Here is a 20151-nt window from a genome sequence, read left to right as displayed (position 1 = left end):
TTTCCTAAAATTGTCCTAAGGAATCAAAACTGAATGCTCAGTTTCAGATTGTGCCTTCACTTTCTAGTGGCTGTATTTGTCAAGTATCACAGAATTGAAAAATACATCATCTACTGTACATGTTAATCCTAATTCTATATTTAAATATAGAGTTTGTATATTAATAAGTCAGGCATAAGTAAGGAGAGATTAAAAACCAAAGGCAAGTTGAGAGGACAAACTGATTGCCTGAAACCCGGGATATGGTAATTAAATTTCTAGATTGGTGGAAGGGTTCAGGCTTCAGGGAGGCTTAATGAGCCACTGAGGAAAAATAGAAAATTAACAGCAGCATCCTAATGCAGGATAACAGCCTGTCTAAAGAAGCCTAATGCATGAAAATGCCTTCAAAATCAGGTACAGTCAATAAGAGCCAAAGCAATGTTGAAAGCTCAAGAGAAACTAACATCAGCTGCTTTGCATCTGGAACCTGACAGGAACGTGAAGAGATAGACTTTAGTTACTCTATCAGCCTTTAGCAGAAAGGCAGAATTGTAGAATAGTTAGGGTTGGAAAGGACCTTAAGATCACTTAGTTCCAACCCCCCTACCATGGGCAGGGACATCTCACACTAAACCATACCCAAGGCTTTATCCAACCTGGTCTTGAACACCACCAGGGATGGAGCATTCACAACCTCCCTGGGCAACCCATTCCAGTGCCTCACCACCCTCACAGGAAAGAATTTCTTCCTCGTACAATAAGATAGGTTCTGTTTCTGTTGTTCTCTGTCCCTGAAATCTCAAACCAGAAAAGAATGTATTAACTGACACTCCCACGCAACAGGCTACTTACAGTTGATGTCAAAATACAACTACAAGATAACTGATGGCTGACCATCGTTAGGAGTATGACATAAGGCTTTAGGGATCAGGAAACGTAAATGAATGCAAGAAACATAAATCCAAATCATCAAAAAGGAATGATGCTGAAACCTGCCAGTAATACCAACTCAGGTTACACATCATGATGCAAGAAGGTCCAAAAGCAGTGGTAATGCTTTAGGGAAGAAAGCAAAATGACTACTTCTAACTGGTGCTGATCACAGTGACTAGCTTGCCAGGAAGAAGTGCTCATAAAAGCCAAAAAGCAATTTTTAAAGCAGCAACACTGCAAAAATAATCCAGGAAAAATGTTCCACTCTTTGAAGAAGTAGGAGAGTACACCTTTCAAATGAACTAAGGATTTACTTAGGCTTTTGCACTCAGCATTTTGATTAACTTTAATTTTTAATGTTTAAATGATTTTAAACGAGAAGACATGACTTCTGTACGGTTGGTTCCTTAGGCTTTTCCTCGCATGATGATCTGAGTCTTTGCTTCTAACTCCCAGCCAATCTGCAATCCATTAGCCACTATAGTAGGGTCTGCATGAGAGATCTGGCCCATAGTGAATACTGCTGGTTAAAGCTGATTCAGGAAGAAAGGGAAAAACAAAAACACAAAACCACAAACAAACCCAGGACAAATATCTTTACCTGTCTATCAAAACACAGGAGAGATACGTGAAAGGAACAGATACTATGATAGAGATACTATGACAGATTCAATGCAACTTTTTAATACTTTTATAATCCATTAAGTAAATCAAAACATTCTAAAGTAGGAAGTCATCCTGAAAAATAAGACTCACTGTGTTTAGACAGTTTCTTCTACATAAAATGTACAAGCCTAAGCAAAGTCAAACACTCCTTATGTTTTTACTGGCTTGTTATCACACAACCACTCTGAAAGTATCTAATAAAAACAGAACTCTAAATCTTTCTGTGATAGACAGCACTTCAGGAAGTGCATCTTTAATCAAGGTAGCTACATGTATTTCAGTCTAGAAAATAACTTGCATACAGCTGCAATATACTGTTTTCCTGCAAGTGCTTACTCAAATTCATGATTTGGTAGCAAAAAAATCTTCCCCTACCTCTCCTCCTTTGACACATGAATAGAATACATTATGCCAAATTTAAAATTGCCGTCAAAACGCAATCAGACTGGCACAGTTAATAATATAAGCTTCTCCCAATGCATCATTATAGACTAAATAGGAAATTGCATTTTCCTAAATATGAAATCTGGCACTGTTATTCCATGTAAGATATTCTTCAACTGGGTTTAAGGAAGAGATAAACCTCAGCTTGTATGTGTTTTTTGCATGCATCTGGATATGTAGCTATCTAATGCACATGGTTCAGATCTATTATTGTAATAACTTTTATTTCCCTTATGAAACCATGAATGCAAACGTGAGACAAAACAGTACCAAATGGGGTTCCTCTGCTGTCTGGAAGTGTATTTTCCTCAAGAGGCACCTGATAGTAACTATTTTAAAGAGTCAGTATGTTTGTATTTAAGGTAAAATCATTTAGCCTAAGCTTCTTTCAGCAACCATCATGAAGAAACAAACCCCACTTTCCCACAAAGATAAAAATTATACTCAGTGTTCATTTCACATTAATCAAAGATCAAAACAAGCTGAATCAGACAGTCTGCCACATTCAGGACAAGCAAACATTTCAGGATGGCATACACATCTGGAATATTATGTAACAATATTCTGTCACATGTATTGATAGTTTTGAGTATTTTCTACCATGCCAGCACTTAAATCCAAACCAGAAGATTTCAACATTGTATTTCATTACACTAAATTCTCATCTAAATTCTGCATGAAGCCAGAAAGTATCCTGAAATAGTATACACAAAAATTTGGCTCTAAAGGTGTATTTATTTTCTTCCCATATAAAATTGGCTAAGTTACAAATTTAGCTATAGAACTGTTTTAACAATTAAGTCTGAATATTTTGAGGTTGCATTCAAGTTTGTATACCCTTTAGAAAGCTCTACAGTTTCAACCTTATCATCAGCGCTGCTCTGTTTCTGGTGCCTGACACTCCAAGCATTAAGATGTGTCCTCTCACTCTCAAAAGCTGCTCTGGAGAGGTTCAAGTTCCCTATGCTGAAATACTTACAAACCAAACACGGGCCTTCAAACTCTACCAGGGAGTGGAAAAAAAAAAAAAAAAAGTCATAAAAAGCGTTTGTGGACGAGCAGTGTTTCAATCATGGTTTTATATGGCCACCTTACTATCACCGGTACTTTCCGAACCTCACTGGAGATAAAGCAGGAAATTGGACTAAAGTATTGATGTATCATCCACTTCATCATTTTCAAGGGTTAAAGTAAAGCAAACCAGACAATTTTAGTAATAAATGTAAAAAAAATCATAGCAGTTCGAGGATTAGTTAGTTAACTGTTTTTCCTCTTCTGTTACAACCTGTCGCAAGACTGCTATCAGATACTGTTGCCTTCTTCAGACTTGGGAATCTGGGCCAGGACTCCAGGACTGCCTCATGGATTCTCTCCTCCCTTCTTCCATTCCCCCTTATCCCCACCTAACAGAAAAACAGTGAATGTTTAAAGAAACTACCATCTTAATGAGGAAAGAATATCAGGCTGCAAGAAAGTGGCTGAATTACAGAGACTGTATGCAAAAACTCCTGAATAGCAACACCTTTATCTAAATTGGTGAATTTTTCTACAGAAAGAATGGTATTTTTGACAAAAAAGCATTTTTTGTCTATGTCCTCAAACAAATGGAACTCAATGCTATGATAGAAGCTTTCTGTCAGGGTGATCATGCACAGTCATGGAATGACTAATTCTTCAACTTAGAATAGACTTCCATTACATAACTACTGTAAAAGAAGTTATAATTAAAATCTGCACACATAACCACATTGAACCTTATCATATTAAGGTACTGACATCTACTCTACACTAATCTTTCAAATGAAGATATAACAACTCACAGTTCTTACTACACTGATATTCAGTTGTCCTCAGTTGTCCTCATAGGTCTCTTCTTTCCACTAGTCCTTTGTAGCTATTTCTGAAGCTATTTCTCTACAAGTTTTAAGAGTGAAAAAACAGGATTTTACCATAATAAAGATTAATTTTCTAAGTTATGAATACATACTTACAGCCCTGTAAGTTACAAGGTAAGTTCCCAAATTCACATAGCTCTATATGTAGAAATAGCATGACCTTAAAATTGCTGCAAAATGTTAAGAAAGTCCCTGAGACTTGAGTTTAGTGTATCACCTTTTTTGTTTCCAAGCAGTCTGTCTAGTGCAATCTTTTTCAAACCATTAGTTATCTCTTCATTGTCTTTTTTATCCTGCTACTTGTTTTCAGCTGTGTTCAGTATTGAATTCTCCATAAAACCACACTTACTATTTTTGGCTAATGAAACTATCAGCAAACAAAATGAGCTACAGAGAAATTAATCTAAATAGACAATTTGGTATCTGTGCCAATTGTTTCTGTTGTTTGCCAACTCCTTTATTTAGACCATTGCAAGGGAAGAGTAACATATCTGGTTGACAAGAACTTCTGAAGAACTTCATGTCTGAATAAAATCTGATGCATCTTACTACATTTTTGAAAATATTTTCCCAAGGAAATGTTTGAATCATCAGTAAGTTTTTATTTATAATATAGCTTTGACTCATTTTCAAATAGCATTGCTCCTAAGTGAGAGTTGAAAGTTTGGGCATTTTTCCATACTGTTTATAGCTTTTACATCAAAATGGCACAGATTTTTATGTCTTGGATTTTTTAATCATTACTATAAACAAGTGTTTACCTCAATTATTATGTAAAAAAATCCATCAGTTTCTCCTGCTACAATCACAAAATTTAGTGCTAGCTCTGGCACACCTCACATTCCCCCCCAAAAAACTCAACAAACAAACAAAAAAAAAAACAACAAAACAAAACCCCCCAACATAATCAGTTTGGGGTGGTGTGGGGGAACCAAAACCAAAAACCAAACACATACACAACCGTAGCACTTGTACTGTTCACTGATTATATAGGCATGCTGGGGAGGGACTCTTCATCAGGGACTGTGGTGACAGGATGAGGGGTAATGGGTTAAAACTTAAACAGGGGAAGTTTACATTGGATATAAGGAGGAAGTTCTTTACTGTTAGGGTGGTGAGGCACTGGAATGGGCTGCTCAGGGAAGCTGTGAATGATCCATTCCTGGCAGTGTTCAAGGCCAGGCTGGACCAAGCCTTGGGTGAGATGGTTTAGTGTGAGGTGTCCCTGCCCATGGCAGGGGAATGGAACTAGATGATCTCAAGGTCCTTTCCAACCATAACTATTCTATGATTCTATGATTAACAACAGCTTTCTTTGCAAAAAGAATACTATTTTATCCTACTAAACTTAGCCACTCATACTACTGGACTTAGTCTATTAACTTTCAAGAGGCCAACTCTATACATGCACTTACTTTATTCCAAAATAATACTTTCCCTTTACCTGTGTAACTTAAAACTGATCTAGCTTCACTTCCATGAGGGATTTGTTTGGGTCACTAAAATAATAAAATGTACAGAAGTGGGATACAAAAATGACCTACCAGGCAAATCCTCAGAAATCTGATGAGTTTAGTGGATCATAAACATGAAAAATTATGTAGGTTTGTAGCTTCTAAATGTGAAAGTGTGTTTGTTGTAAGCCTCCTTTCAAATCCTCATTATGGTAGGGAATTGTGTTTTCATAACAGACTTAAGAACGCAAGCAAAAATTATTCTTTAGTGCAAAGACTTGTAAATCTTAACAACTGAATTCACCAGGTTTATTTCCACATTATCCAATTAACCAAAAATATACATCCCCATATGACAAGTATGGATCATCCATGTACTATTAGAAGCACTGTCAGTCCACAAAATCGTAACCTTGATATTGTTAAGCCTAACTTTTTCTATACTAAATTCAACAAAATTACAGCTATACTAACATACAGATAATACACTGGCATGCAGGAGTACAGAAAAGATTTTATGAACTAGTAGATGCTTCAGACAGGTAGATACCTAAGTCAGGAAGTTCTTTTGATTTTGCAGTATGAAAGCATATTTGGATTAGTGCTTTAATAATTTAAGAATTAAGCAAATTTGGATTAGAAGACACAATACCAGTAAGTCTCAGAGTACCTGAATATATTTTATTCCTATTCAAGTCCTCTGACATTTTTTCCTGCATATGTAAAATAATTTCCACAGGAAGTCACAATAAAACCACAGACTTACATTTCTTTTACTTAATCATAACAAAAGTATAACATCTTACAAAAATGAACAGAATGTCACCTCTTTTAAGAAAAAAAAAAAATAAAATACCAGGCATGACTCAAACTAGTAATAGGATACCTATGTTTAGCCATGAGTAAATGCCCTGAATTCATTCTTCTCTCACTTTTCAGTGTGACAGACATTAATAATAGGGTATTAAAGGCAAGTCCTAAAATATATAGAGATTTGCTATACTATCTCTAAAAGCTCTGACCTTGAGGTCAGAGATATCTCTAAAAGCTGACAATACACTTGAGGAGGAAAAATTGTATTTATTTGTTTCTAATTACCATGTCATTAACATTTATGGAGAGTCTTGTGTAGAATTTTATTACTTTGGGTATCATCAGAGTGGTGAATCTCTGGCCACTATGACAGTACTAGAGCTCACAAGCAGTATGCATTATTTATCCCCTTACAAATCAGACTGTGTTAGCAGATCAAGACATGCCATGGAGATGTTTCAGCCTGTCTTGGATAGACCCGTTACACTGATGGAAAACACCGATACATAAAGTGACATCAGAATATAAATTGGTTTAAGTGCAAGTTAAGGAAGCATACATTGTCTCAAAATAATTTCTCTGTACAGGACATTTTAAAACTTCCAGCACAGGTTGTCTATTCTATCCAAATAAAAGTACATAGCAATATGGAATGCCGTAGTATTTCTTCTGGGAAACAGGAATAGATTTTTTTGCTTTTTCTCATATGAAAGAATAAAGTCCAAACAAAAGGTTAGCAATTTTATTTGTGTGCCACTGCAAGGTCTTTTCAAGGAGTGATCTGTAATTCAGGCAATATATGAAATTGCATTAAGCAGTGTTAGGTTTATGGTTGGGCCCTATGATCTTAAGGATCTTTTCTAACCTAAATGATCCTATAATTCCACCCATACTGTACCATCTAACCTAGTGTCATGTGTCTCTGTTAACATCCAGATGAGAATGAGCAGAAAAAGAACTTAAGAACAGGGAAAATACAGATCAGTACCCTCCTCAGTAAATTCTTCTTAATCTCAGTAATTTGTGCTAATAAGAAATATCTGAATAAGAGTATAAATCTAGGAACATGGCTGGTGACACCTTCCTCCTTTCTTAATAACCTATTCATATTCTTGACCTCATCATTACTTCACTAACAACAAAGTTAATAATTACAAAGTAATTAGAAATTCCTAATGGCATACAAAATAATCTCATCTTTTGCAGGGATGAGATTCCTTGATATAATGAACTTGCCTTTATGACCACTTTGCTTCAAACATCTTTAAAGCTACTGAAAAGAGACTGAACTGAGTGCCCCGGGGATTTTGCTACTAGCACAGTCTTTGATTTTCCTCTCCAATGCTCCTGTCATGATAGAAGTATGTGTAAAAAAAATAGACACTATGTCAGGTGGCCTGGAAAACACTGATCCTGAAAAACGGAAGATCAGAATAACAGAGAGTTTGAGTGGCTGAAGCTTTTGAAGATCTGGATTATTTAACTCTGGCTAATCTGAATATTGAAGGCTACCATTTATTTTAAACTGTGAGACTGACTAAAGCTGACTCCAGGTATAATCTTTACTAAAGAGTTAACATACAACGTATGCAAAAGAAACTAATCACTGCATCTTGCCTTACAGGTGTAATTGTCAGCAAAATACATGACTGTTTAGGAATAAAAACACTTGCAAGATCTGTTTTCTAGGCTTCATCCAAGAGCCAGAGCAGCACAAGAAGAACTCAATTGGGAACAAAGTCATCTAATACAGAGAAAGTAGATAACACAGGAAAACATTAGATAGCACTATAGAGTAAATAATTAATGATCTATTGTCATTACAGAAAGCAATAGGAGAAGGATGTGTCTGAAAGTGATGCACAGGATTTAAACAACCATTCTTCTAGACATTATTGTTAGCAACAATAAAAGGCACTCCTTGAGGAAAGGGGAAAAAAACCCACCATATTTTCATGGTTTCCTTCTGTCTAGAGCAGAATCTTCTATTGGCTGTCTTTCAAATATTTGGTAATTTAAAAAACTGTGTAACATGCCATCACACACGAAATCTTTTATGCAAGAGAGACAATACAAAGTGACAGATATCATACACATAACACACTGGAATACATTACAACTTCAATGGAAAATTATCAAAGAAAGGACTCTGCAAATGTTTTAATCCTTCAGTAAATACAATTGACAGAAAATAATGAATAATGCTTATTGACTATAGAGAAGGCTTACATTTCATAGATTTTTAAATTAAACTTTTAAATTAAGCTTTGCATTAGCAAACGAGACCAGACAGATTGTCATCCCTCATCCACAGTCAGCTGTAAAACACCTAATTTGTAGGTCAAAGATGAAATAAGAAGTTGTTATTGAAGAAAAAACTGTAACAATTAAACACAAGACTATATGGAAGAGGCTGACAATATGGGGGCACTAAAATATTCTACAGCTCTTTGAAAGAGTTTGAGTGTGGCCATTAAACTTGCAATTCCAGGGTGACCCAGCAGCCAGAGTTTATAATTCTCTTATATGCTCAAGATTCCTGCTTGCAATTAGGAACCATAAAAGCAATTTTCCTGCAGTTTTTCCTAATGTGGAATTTCACTGGAGAAGTCTTACATATCTTTCTCAAGAGCATTTATGCCTTTCCAAATATTTCTGTGACATCTTACATGAAGGTTTTTAAACAGAAAGTTCGGTGTTCATACTGAAGTCACAATGCCAAGAAAATATAAAATCGAGTAATCAGGAACAATTCATCCCACAGCCTTGTCTATATATTATCTGGTAAAATGTTGAGGTTTTTAACTCATCCTTTGAATATTGAGCATTTTTTTGCACAATAGTTTGTGTCATTACATCTACTTACATAATCATTGTGAATTCAAGTAGCCACTAAATGAAAATATCTAATTGCCTGTGATTTATTGAGCTGCAAATTATGACAGACTTTAGATGAGAAACAGCCTCAGCAATGCATCTGAAAAATTACTCTTCTGAAACTAGAAAAAAGTAGTCTGAAAATAAGGTAGTTGTGAAGTAGTAGTGCAGTAGTGAAGATGCAGAAAGAAACTGGATTTCTGTAATAGAACTAGAAGAAAGTTAGGCAGATATACAAGGCAGGAGACAAGGACAACTTTCCCTCCATGGCCTATACAGACTTCTGTCAGGAAAAAACAAATCTAAAAAAAAAAAAAAAAAATAACACACACAAAAAAAAAAAAAGAAAAGAAAAAGAAAAAAAAACAACCCTCTAAAATCCTAAATAAATTGAATGAATAACAAGAACCCTGTAGGTCTGAGACATACACCATTACAAACTTTATCATTACTCTTTCATAACACCTGTTTCTCCCCACCCTTCCAAAACCAGTTTCCTGTTCACTTCAGCTTTTCAAATGGAATGAAAAAAATCCACCATAACCTTTTTTTTTTAATAGAAGCATGAATATAATCTTTATGCCTTATACAAATATTTTTAAATATATATCTGATTAAAAATTGCCATAGAGTTCTTCTACACAAGGACAAAAATATCTGTGTGCTTTGAAAAGTAGTGTTTTCATCCATAGAAATATAATGTAAGAACTGAAGAACGTTATTCACTGTGGGTTTTGAATCTCAAGAGAAATTTGAGTTTGAGTGCAGCAATCCCTAAAGACTCAGTCTTAAAATTTTCTGAAGAATGACTTCATTACATATTTCTGTACATTAAGTCACAGTGTTTCATTTCTGTTATATACAGCCCTTCCAAACGATAAAAATAAATAAGCTGGAAGATCAGATTTCACAAATATATATTTTGTTCCTGTTGCTTATGATATGAAATACTCTTTAAGATTAGGTCATGTAAGGTTGACTAAGTATGGCATGCAGTGCCATGGATTTTACCCCACCTTATAAAACAAGCCTTTTATGATAATTAGAATAGTCTACCTTCCTTGAAAAGCTTTCAAAACAATGACACATTTGGCAACTTTGCTTGCTAGATTCAAAAATCAATCACATCTTTTTCAGACCATCTTTACCTATACCGCAATGTTCTTTGCCGTCTGCTTACACTGCTTACAACTCCAGTCAATCCCTTTCCTTGCTCTCAATTTTGTAACTGTCAATCAGCCAAACTGTCATACTTAGCAGTCAGTCCAAAATAAAAATGAATTCACAATAACAATCTGAAGGAAAAGAATTCTAGTTATTCCTAATAAGTTTGCATAATCCATTCTTATCCAGAAGAACAGCAGAAATAGTTTTCCTTATATTGGATCATTGAATGTACAGTTACCTACATTTCAACAATTCTGAAAACAAACAAACATAAAGTACAGTTTCTCCACATTTAAATGGATACTGAGTCATTTAGCTCCCATAATGTGATATAGTCATAGAATCATTTAGGTTGGAAAAGATCCACTCTTTTAAACTATTCATAAGAAGATTATACACTGTCAGCCTAGATTTGAAGAAAGAATTGACATATAAAACTGCATGGTCTTGAGAATAAATGAACAGCCCTTATTACAGAGAAACCAAGTTTCCTTCTTAATTTAAGCGTAACTTGACTATACCTAAATTTAGGTCCCTTGTACCAAATAATTTGTTATTAATATATTCACTATAGTTCATCAAAATCTCCTGGTAACACAGTTTTCTGGTTATTGTTAACATCACACCCCCAAATGCCTTCAAAATGTATCTGCTCAGGAGTTTTATAAAACATTAAAACACCAGATTATAAAAATCTATCACAATGTTAGACACACAGTAAGTGGAGATTCTCTGAAAAACCTTTCAAAAAAGGTTTTTGAAGCGTCACAGACACAGCTTTTGCTGCTCTTTGTAACTCCTACAAAACCAGACTGACCCCCTTTTCTGTAACGTCTGGCCTCACAAAAGCTGCCTGTTACTCCCTAGCCTTATCTTTCTCTCAAGTTCACATCTACTTTCCTACAGACTATAGCAGAACTTCCAGGTACCAAACATTTGTTAAGGTTAGACTATGATCCCGCTCACTCACCAATCTCACTGTATTACTTGACAACTTGTTTTGTTTAGTATCCTTTCTTCTGCCTAGCATGTCTTCTTTATACACCACTACAAAATGCCTCTGGCTTGCTGGGACTGGGCTTATTTTTCCTCACCAGAACGCTCTATCCCAACATTAACATGTCTAAACAGAAATAATGTTTAGGTGAAAGAATTCAAAGGCAGACAAAATGACAAATTCAATCCAAACTGTCCCCTTCCCTTGCAAAATGTGATAATAATTAAAATTAAACTGGAGAAAGCACCTATTTCTCTAGAGCTTCTGGAAATGAACTGCCATACAACTTCACATGCTGTTTCAATGTGATTTTTTTAAATGATTTTTATACATTTTACTCTACCTTACTTTCTCTGTAAGACAAAAATGTATTCAGCTTATTTACACTCATGTCTAGCTCCCACAGCCTTTCCATCTTTCCAAGCATTCCCTCACTTTGCAAACACTACTTCATCTCCCCAAATTTCTCATTATAATTTTTCTTTATGTTTGTCAATGTCAGTAGGTAGGTAACTGCAGTTGCTTTGATTTTAAACACATCTATATTCTGTTATTTAACCTTAGCTGTCAAGCTTACATGCCTAATTTAAGCATTTAAATTCCTTCTGTTATATTCAGTTGTTCGGGGGTTTTTTGCCACTTTTTAGTAAAAGTCTATTACAAACAACTTTTACCTATTACTGGCAACATTAAATGTACTCCGGTTCAAAGTACTGGAATAAATTTAATACAAAGTATGCTTCTTCCATCATTAACACCAAACGTTTTAAAAAAAAACAAGAACGCCACATAAAATGTAAATTGTGCCCTAACTTAAAGCATTCGGTTAACTGCTGCCCATGAAATATGCATTAATCCAATAGCTGTAATAGTTGTGTAAGTATCAGCATTAAAGGTCAATCTATCTCTCCTTCAAATACAGCTCAATAGAAACTTCTTTCACTGCTGGAATGCAGGTCAATGCATGGTCTTGATCAGATCTTCAATACAGCATTAAAGTATTCACTGTATCATTTAGCAGCATCCTTGAACATTGAATTTGAAGCTGTTGCCAATATACGTGACAACCTCAAAACTATTCCTTTTCCTTTTTTTTTTTTTGAGAGTTAAACTGCATACAGTTTAACTACATATTCAGTGCTAAACAAATATTATCATTTTATCCATGAAGATAACAAGTGCTGTTTACTATACCCATCAGTAATCAGTAACTTGTATTAAGAATTCTAAGCTGATTTTAATATAAACAGGAGGAAAGTGGTTTCCCCCATCCCCCTTTGTTTTAATCTAAGTACACTTACCATAGAACTATTTCTAATGTATTAAAAGAAAGAAAAATACATGTGGAATGTATATCAAAAAAATTAACAGATGAAAGCCAGATGACTAAAATTAGACATATAAAACCGTACTTGGTTATCTCCGATTCTATGAACTATTTTCTCATTAAAATTCTAATGTATTTATAAAGAGAAATTAATGTGATATTTTTATCTATATATAAATATATATTTTTGAAAATACAGAGACTCATGTTACAGTATCGAGTATCTATTACTAACCTGAGAATACCAAAGTTCCTTCATATAAATGTGAACAGTGCAAGACAATATGCTCTTGTTGAACTTCCACAGAATTCAACTAAACAGGGATAAAATTTCTTATCCAGTCTCAGCAGCCACAATTCTTCACTTGGTTACCAATCCATACAGTGAATTGAAACTGCTTACTTTTTCATTCACTTAGATAAAAGATGGATATGATTTCATAATAAGAAAAAGAAATGTCATTTTCCATACAGAAAGGTCATGATTACACTTGCTTCATAGAACTATTCTATAATCCATACTGTGAATTTTGCAGCATCTGCAGTATCAGCTAGCTATTGTAGCAGGCTATCTCTTCCAATAGACAGCCTGTAAACACTTGAATACTTAGAAGAATGAACTGATTTCTAGTAGCTCAAATACTTGCTGCTGTGCAACAAGAGTTCAAGAACTGGCAAAAAAAAAAAAAAAAAAAGAGGAAATCCAGATGTCATAATTAATTTTTTAAGGAAAAAGAGTATTAATGATAAATTTAAGGATATAAGCAATTGCTCATAAACAAATACAATTTGACCACTAACCTGAAAGTATCCATACCTTTGCTGGTAATTCCTGTTACATAAGATACAGTTCTCTCACTCAATACTTTGTATATCAGCAACTATGTAGTGCACTCACATGAAATGTCTACCTTTCTAATTTTCTAAACATAGGTGGGAAGGCAAATCTGCTGATGAAAATGAATTCCAAATCTTAATAAACCATCCAGAGAAGGAGGAAAAAATATTAATTTACTAAGTATCTGATTCAGGGATTGATTTTATCAAAAACATATACACACAATAGTTGTTATACCTCTAACACGATTTATGTTTTCATATAATCAAATTAATATCCCTTCCCTTCTACTAATAGACTACCTTCTAATTAATATTTTGGAGATCACTAATTTTTAATGAAGACCAAACAATTAAAAGTACACAGATTTTCGTACTTCCCATTTGTTTTCTCACAGTGATTACCTTAAGATATCTGCATCAGCTCTGCATGTATTACTAATATCAATCTGGCCTCCTCAGTTATTTAGTGCCAAAGTAACTATAAGCAAGAAACTTCAAAATACAATTTAAAATAATTTATTACCTGCATCAAGCATATAATAAAAAGAAACATACTTTTTTAAGATGTAGAAAATGTATCTCTTAAAATGAATATGTAGTATCATAATAAGCATCTAATTTGATAGTTTATATTCTACATTCAAAGGCCGTACCAATATCACTTGGCCTGCAAAACGTATGCCATAGAAAATACTTCCCTTAATTTCTGCATCCTGTATGCAAAACCTTTTTGTGAAATTCACTGGGATTTGAAACATAATGGATTCTTCCTCCTATCTGCAGGCATGCTATTCACAATTTAAAATCAACTTTTTCTATTTGACTCTTATCGGAATCTTCTGAATCGTCAATATATTTCAAATTTTTTATCCTAGATTCAAGAACCATATTCTGCCATATGCCTTTTTACCTAGAAACTTAAAGTAGCCTTGTTTCATAAATCAAGACAACTTCCAATATCTCCTTATTAGACATATTTTCCTGAGATTTAATAATTGTTTGCTTCCTGAGTTCTTCCCAGTATTCCAACATCTTTCAGACTTTCAGACAAACAAACAGAAACTACAAATTGCTTCAAAAATATAATGAAAAAGAAAAGTAGAAAATCTGAACTCTTTCTTACCCTTCTCTACAAGTACTGGCTCTGAAATACCATCAGATCTATACCAAAACTGAAAATCTCATTTCAAGGGCTATCTGCATGGTTCACTATCATTGAGCCCTCTGGTAGAACTGTAACTGTATCCTTACCTACCTTCCCAGGTAAGCTTTGCACCTGGATGCAACACATTGTATTCAAGGACTGGAACTAGATGATCGGGGGTTAGAACTAGATGATCTTAAGGTCCTTTCCAACCCTAATCATCCTATCTTTTCAGCTATGGATTACAATAATTTATTGATTTTTAATTTTTGTGCTTTTTTTCATTGATGTTGTCAAATTGGTTTTGTAGTGCTTTTGTTGAAACGGGAAAAAAAATATGTTCAAGTCTGATGCACATTCACCTATAATAGTATGACACATTGTATCTTCCTCACTGCAGATATTAGGTGAAAAAAGAGTGAAGTCATGAAAGCTCACACATACTTACAGTTTCTTTCATGAAGCAAAGAATATTGTTCAGATAAGACTCATTACAACATGCATAGGTTCTTTAACACGTGGCAAAAGATGTCCCTGCAAAATGCCACTAACTTGCTATCATTTTTTGTCTCTATTATTCACAGCTGCTCAGCCTTATGGTATTTTTCAATTATGTTCCTTAGACAATAACAAGATGATATATTAAGTTAACAAAATGGTCTCTTCAACGTAACTGATAAACGACAAAAAATATTTCCATAAAACTTATGCTGGACATAAATTACAGGTTTTGGTGAACTAAAATCTCATCAAAGAGTATGTAAATATATCACAGAAAGAAATCAAAGCAGAGACTACAGTCTCATAAGATACTAAATTTAAGAACTGAATATTCAAAATAAGTTCAGAGGGGTTTTTTTCCTTCATCCTATTTCTGGACTCTTTCACTATTTTTTTTTTTTTTTTTAAATCATTTACAATTTCATAATGACTTCTCAGCTATGAAGAAATAAGTCTTCAGCAAAAGCTGCTGCAAGTAGCATAAGATAATGAGGGATAATATATTTTAGAAATGAAACAGCATATACTACATCTTAGTAAAAAATTAATATTGTCAAACAATCAAGGTCCCAGACTTAGACGCAAAACCCAGAGACCGATTACAGTCTTTCAAAACATGCATCTATCACATAAGGCTTATCTATAGCATAAGTAACTTTATTAACAGAAATAACAGTGGGAAAGATACCACATTGATATGGTTTTGAGCTGCCTAGCTGGCTAAAAAATGTCTGATAGCACGTTGTGCCATGTTTGGGTTATTATCTCATTTCTAACTGCTAAAACATATGACATACATTTGCTGGCTAGACCTACCCACAGACTTCATCACCTTAATCAACTTTTTCTTAATCTCAATTCATAGCGAATAATACTCTTCCTGGACTAGAATAGGTATGGTGAAGATAAATAAAACAAACCCAAGGAACTGGTAAAATTGCTGAGGATGGAAGGTAACAGACGGGGTGGATGAAAGAAAGACAGACAGGTTTTATAACTGAAAACATGTAAATTTAAAGAAGCTTAAAATTCCTACAGCCATAGGGATTTTCCATTTTTCAAGTGTATTAATGGTTATAAAACATACATGATAAAAACTGTTTTTTTCTTACTTAAAAACTGTATTAAGTATCAGCCTTATTTTTTCAAGATCAAAACTATTATGTTATTTACTCTTTCCAATTAATCTCAATCTAGTCACACTAATTTAAAAACAGTGTCATGCTTAATGTTTAAGTCATTAAATCATAGACTCATAGGACGGTTAGGGTTGGAAACGATCTTAAGATAATGGCAGGGATGTCTCACACTAGAACTCCGATTTGCTAGTGTTTTGGGGCTCTTCAGGGGGGAGAGGCCTCTTTAATAGCACAACTTTATACTGATATGTAAGGATTAGACTGTGAACCTATAAAAAATATTGTAAAAGTAGTGGAATTTTCAAAATGGCAACTCTTGATATAAATATCCAGAATTAGATTTCCTGCATGGAACTTATTCCCAAAGCTGATGCAGGAATATAAAAGTCTTCCCACTCACTACAAAATCAAAGTGGTATTTGATGGATCCATTCAATCAAAATCATAGTTTTATGCCTCTTTTTATGTTTTCTCAATCCTGGTGATTAGCAGTCATTTCCACTGTCACATGTAAGCTTGAGCAACTAGAGAATAATTCCCAGAAGAATACCTGCTTTAATACAAAACTATATCAGCTATCTCCTAAACATAGTTGTTATGACCACAGGTGTCCAAAACACAAAAAACATTCCAGCCACATCATTCCCCAAACAAACTAAAAATGTTCAAAAGCAAATCTTAGCAAGCTTTTCAAGAAGTGTTTAATCATATAATTTCATTCAAGGCTTTTGTGATTTCTATGAGAAATAAATTTAAATAATCTTTAAGAATCATTAAAGATATACGGCAAACAACTGCCTTGATATAGCTTGTTTGTTACATATAAACTACCAGAATTTGGCTCCCAGGTAGCAAGATTGTTTCGGTTTGCAACTTTCACAAAGCAATTTCTCATAAAAATCTGACTGGCGGTTAAAATACAGTTTGTATACGTAAGGATTCCTGAAATTATTCATTGCCTCTACAAAAATGTTTATTAAAAATACATCAAGGGACTTCAATTTTTCCTAAATACATAGCATGCTTTTTAGACAAAATGGGTTTTTCTTTTTATTATGTTTAATGTTTTTACATCAACTTCACAGCCAAATGGTGTTTGTTTCTATACATCTCAGGCATTGCCTGGCAACAAATAAGCTGAGCACAGTAACTCTCACAGCACCAGCTGACTGACTTCTCCACTATTCTCCAACTCCCAGCACTGTATGAGCATTTGGGTTTCAGTGGAGCTGCAGCACGCAACTACTGCCAGTTCTAGGAGGCGGTGTTGGCAAGAGGGGCAGACAATGGATAGGAGATTTTAAAGCTTCTACCTGAAAATGCAATAGGCCAAGCCAGCTGGTTACACCTACCCCTAGCCTGGTTCATGCTCCTGGCCTAGAGAGAAGCATTTCATTCACAGGGACTGCATGGGTACAACCTGGTGCCCCGAGATTAAAGTACCAACTAGTTTCTCCTTTACACAGACTTGCATCAGAATAAATACATGAAGTCACTAGTAAGTGGAAAAATTCAGCTGTTAATGGCAGTTCTCATAAAGAGCAATTATATAATTTTCAGACTTCTCTTACAGTTTTATTGCCAAAACAAATGTAGAAGTGACATAAAGTGCCTTTTGTATCAGATCTTTCCCCTTTTAGCATAATATAGTCCTCGAACAGCTCACGATAAATACACTAATTCTTATTAAAAGTCAACACATATGACATTGTTTGCAGTTCACTGCAACACAGCAGAATATTATGTATACTATTCACTTTGGTTTGGGGGTCAAACCTCTGCTAATCCCTGTGAATCTGCAGTGCTAAATTCTAATAGAACACTCTGAACTACCAGAAAATTACTTTTCTGGGATATTCTCTATCAAACTTAAGCAATAATGACTAGTTTCAGTAATGTAAATGGTCTGCTTAAGTCAGTTCTACCAACAATACTACAATGCACAGTGTGACTTCATACTCAGTACTTTTTGAGAAAAGAGAAAAATGAGAAAAGTTAAATAACAATGTAATTTCAGCCTGGAAACGGAAATGTTACTGTATGTTTTGTTCTTTTTTTGTTCACTCTTGTAAAAGAGTGCAGTTGCCAATCAATAGAAAATAAAGCTGCTCCAGATTGGCAGATGGTTGTTCTACGTAATACCTGATGCTGGACCCCGGCCACCTCAAGTCCATCTTCTTTCTCTCTAAAACCAGTCTTTTTAAAGTAGACTTTCATCAAAACAAGGACCCATGTCATTCGTTTGAGTGAATTTGTTTGACCCTATCACTGATGGTATGCTTGGTCTTTCACTGAAATGAGAACCTGTTAAGCCATAGCTAAGAGGGGTGCTGCAACCCTTTCCTCCAGTGGCTGAAAAATACAACTTTTCTACCTCTGGCCTGCAAAGAGTCAAGGCACCTCCCACTTTGCTCAAGTTGAGCATAGCTTCCTGTATAACCATACATAACAGATATGTTACAGGATAGTAGCATGGCAATGGAAGAACTAGTTCCCCTCTCACCCCACTGTTTGAAAGAATTGTAGCCTTGTATTTCCTTAACACACACTATTTATCAGTGCTTCCAGTTAGTAAAGTTTGAATAAACTTGGATTGTTATTAGTTTTTTAATTAAATTAAAAAAAAAAAAACCAAACCCACAAAAAAAAAAAAAAAACAAACCAACCAAACACCCTCCCCAAAAAAAAGACCAACAACCAACCCACCAAAAAAAAAAAAAAAAAACCAAGCAATTTCTAAATCACTGATTTTTTGGAAAAAGGCACATACTAGTTTAACCAAACTCTGAGAAGCCTGCAATCTTTTATCTAAGAGACCAGGTAAAATAATCAAAGGGATCCCTGCTGATGCATGTTACTATTCCAAGAAGAAAAATATTACTATAAAATTTAATAATGTTTTGAATTTTAAAACAGCAGTACCGTTCCCAAATCCAGGAAATTAGCAAAGTCTCACAAAACTAATTCAACCTTCTTGTAGGTAAAGCCAAAACGAACTAAATGCCAAGACATTCCTAACCCACTATTCACAGAATGCAAATAAACATCTCAGAAATTACAGATATTATCCACACAAGACAGGAAAATACCATTACTATACAAAGCACTACTTATCCACAGCTGGAGGGAGTTTTAGCATTGCAACATACATGGATATTTATACTGACCATTTGAAATGTAGAAATATACTACAAAACTTTCACACAGGTTTTACAAAGTTTATCATTAAAATGAGTCAGTGCATTTAAAGTATTGAACTTTCATCTGGCTTCGTGAGAACAAAAAATGCATATCCTTATACACCTAAGGAAATAAGGCATACAACCTCATTTGAGCGGACCCCCTTTTGAGAGGGGCAGCATTTATCCCCCAGGCTCTACGAATGGTTCCTTTCTGAACTGTGCTCCACAAGAGCATGAAGAGACTCGAACACCGCTATTCAGCAACTTGGTAATGGACCATTTCCTGCCTGCAAAGGTGCTACACCCTATAGATGCACGCCCTATAGAAACGTATCTGAAAGAAAATAATCTAACTCTGTAAACTACTTCTCTCATAAAAGGCATAGAAATGAGGGAAATCCAGTCAAGGGGAGGGGGTGGGTGGGAAGAAAGGAGCGTAAACCTGCCACTTACTGAGTCTGGGGATCCGATGCTGCCCTGCTTACACTGATGCCTTGCTTGGTGTCCACAGAAGGCTCTGCTTTCCACCTGCGCACCGCAGCCCTCCCAGCTCCTCCACTACCCGCAGACCGGATGGGAAGCACAGCAGCAGGAAAAACTAAGCAGACATTTCAAGAGTATGGACAGACTTAGGAGAGCAGGTGCCTCAAATGACTTGATGACCACGTTCTGCCCTGGCAGCAATTCTGACCGCCGTTCTGGCCGCCAGCTGCCATATTAGCTACCACCCCCCAGCTGTGAAAGGTATAGGTGCCCCACTCCGCCTCCTCGCCTCTTCCTGCCACCGAAA

The 20151-nt window shown here is 35.1% G+C and overlaps 1 protein-coding gene across 1 annotated transcript in view; it reads right to left on the bottom strand.

Moving 5' to 3' along the window:
- Positions 1-19908, bottom strand: part of SGCZ (sarcoglycan zeta) — a 321303-nt gene extending 301395 nt beyond the window's left edge. The window contains exon 1 of the mRNA XM_065665260.1: positions 19815-19908. The gene's annotated coding sequence lies outside the window, so the exon portion shown is untranslated. The remainder of the gene's footprint in view (positions 1-19814) is intronic.
- Between the last annotated feature and the right edge of the window lie 243 nt (positions 19909-20151).

Source organism: Lathamus discolor, chromosome 1 (assembly GCF_037157495.1).
Source record: "Lathamus discolor isolate bLatDis1 chromosome 1, bLatDis1.hap1, whole genome shotgun sequence".
NCBI lineage: Eukaryota > Metazoa > Chordata > Aves > Psittaciformes > Psittacidae > Lathamus > Lathamus discolor.
Note: the sequence above shows the minus strand (reverse complement) of the source record. Positions and strands in the feature narration are given on the sequence as shown.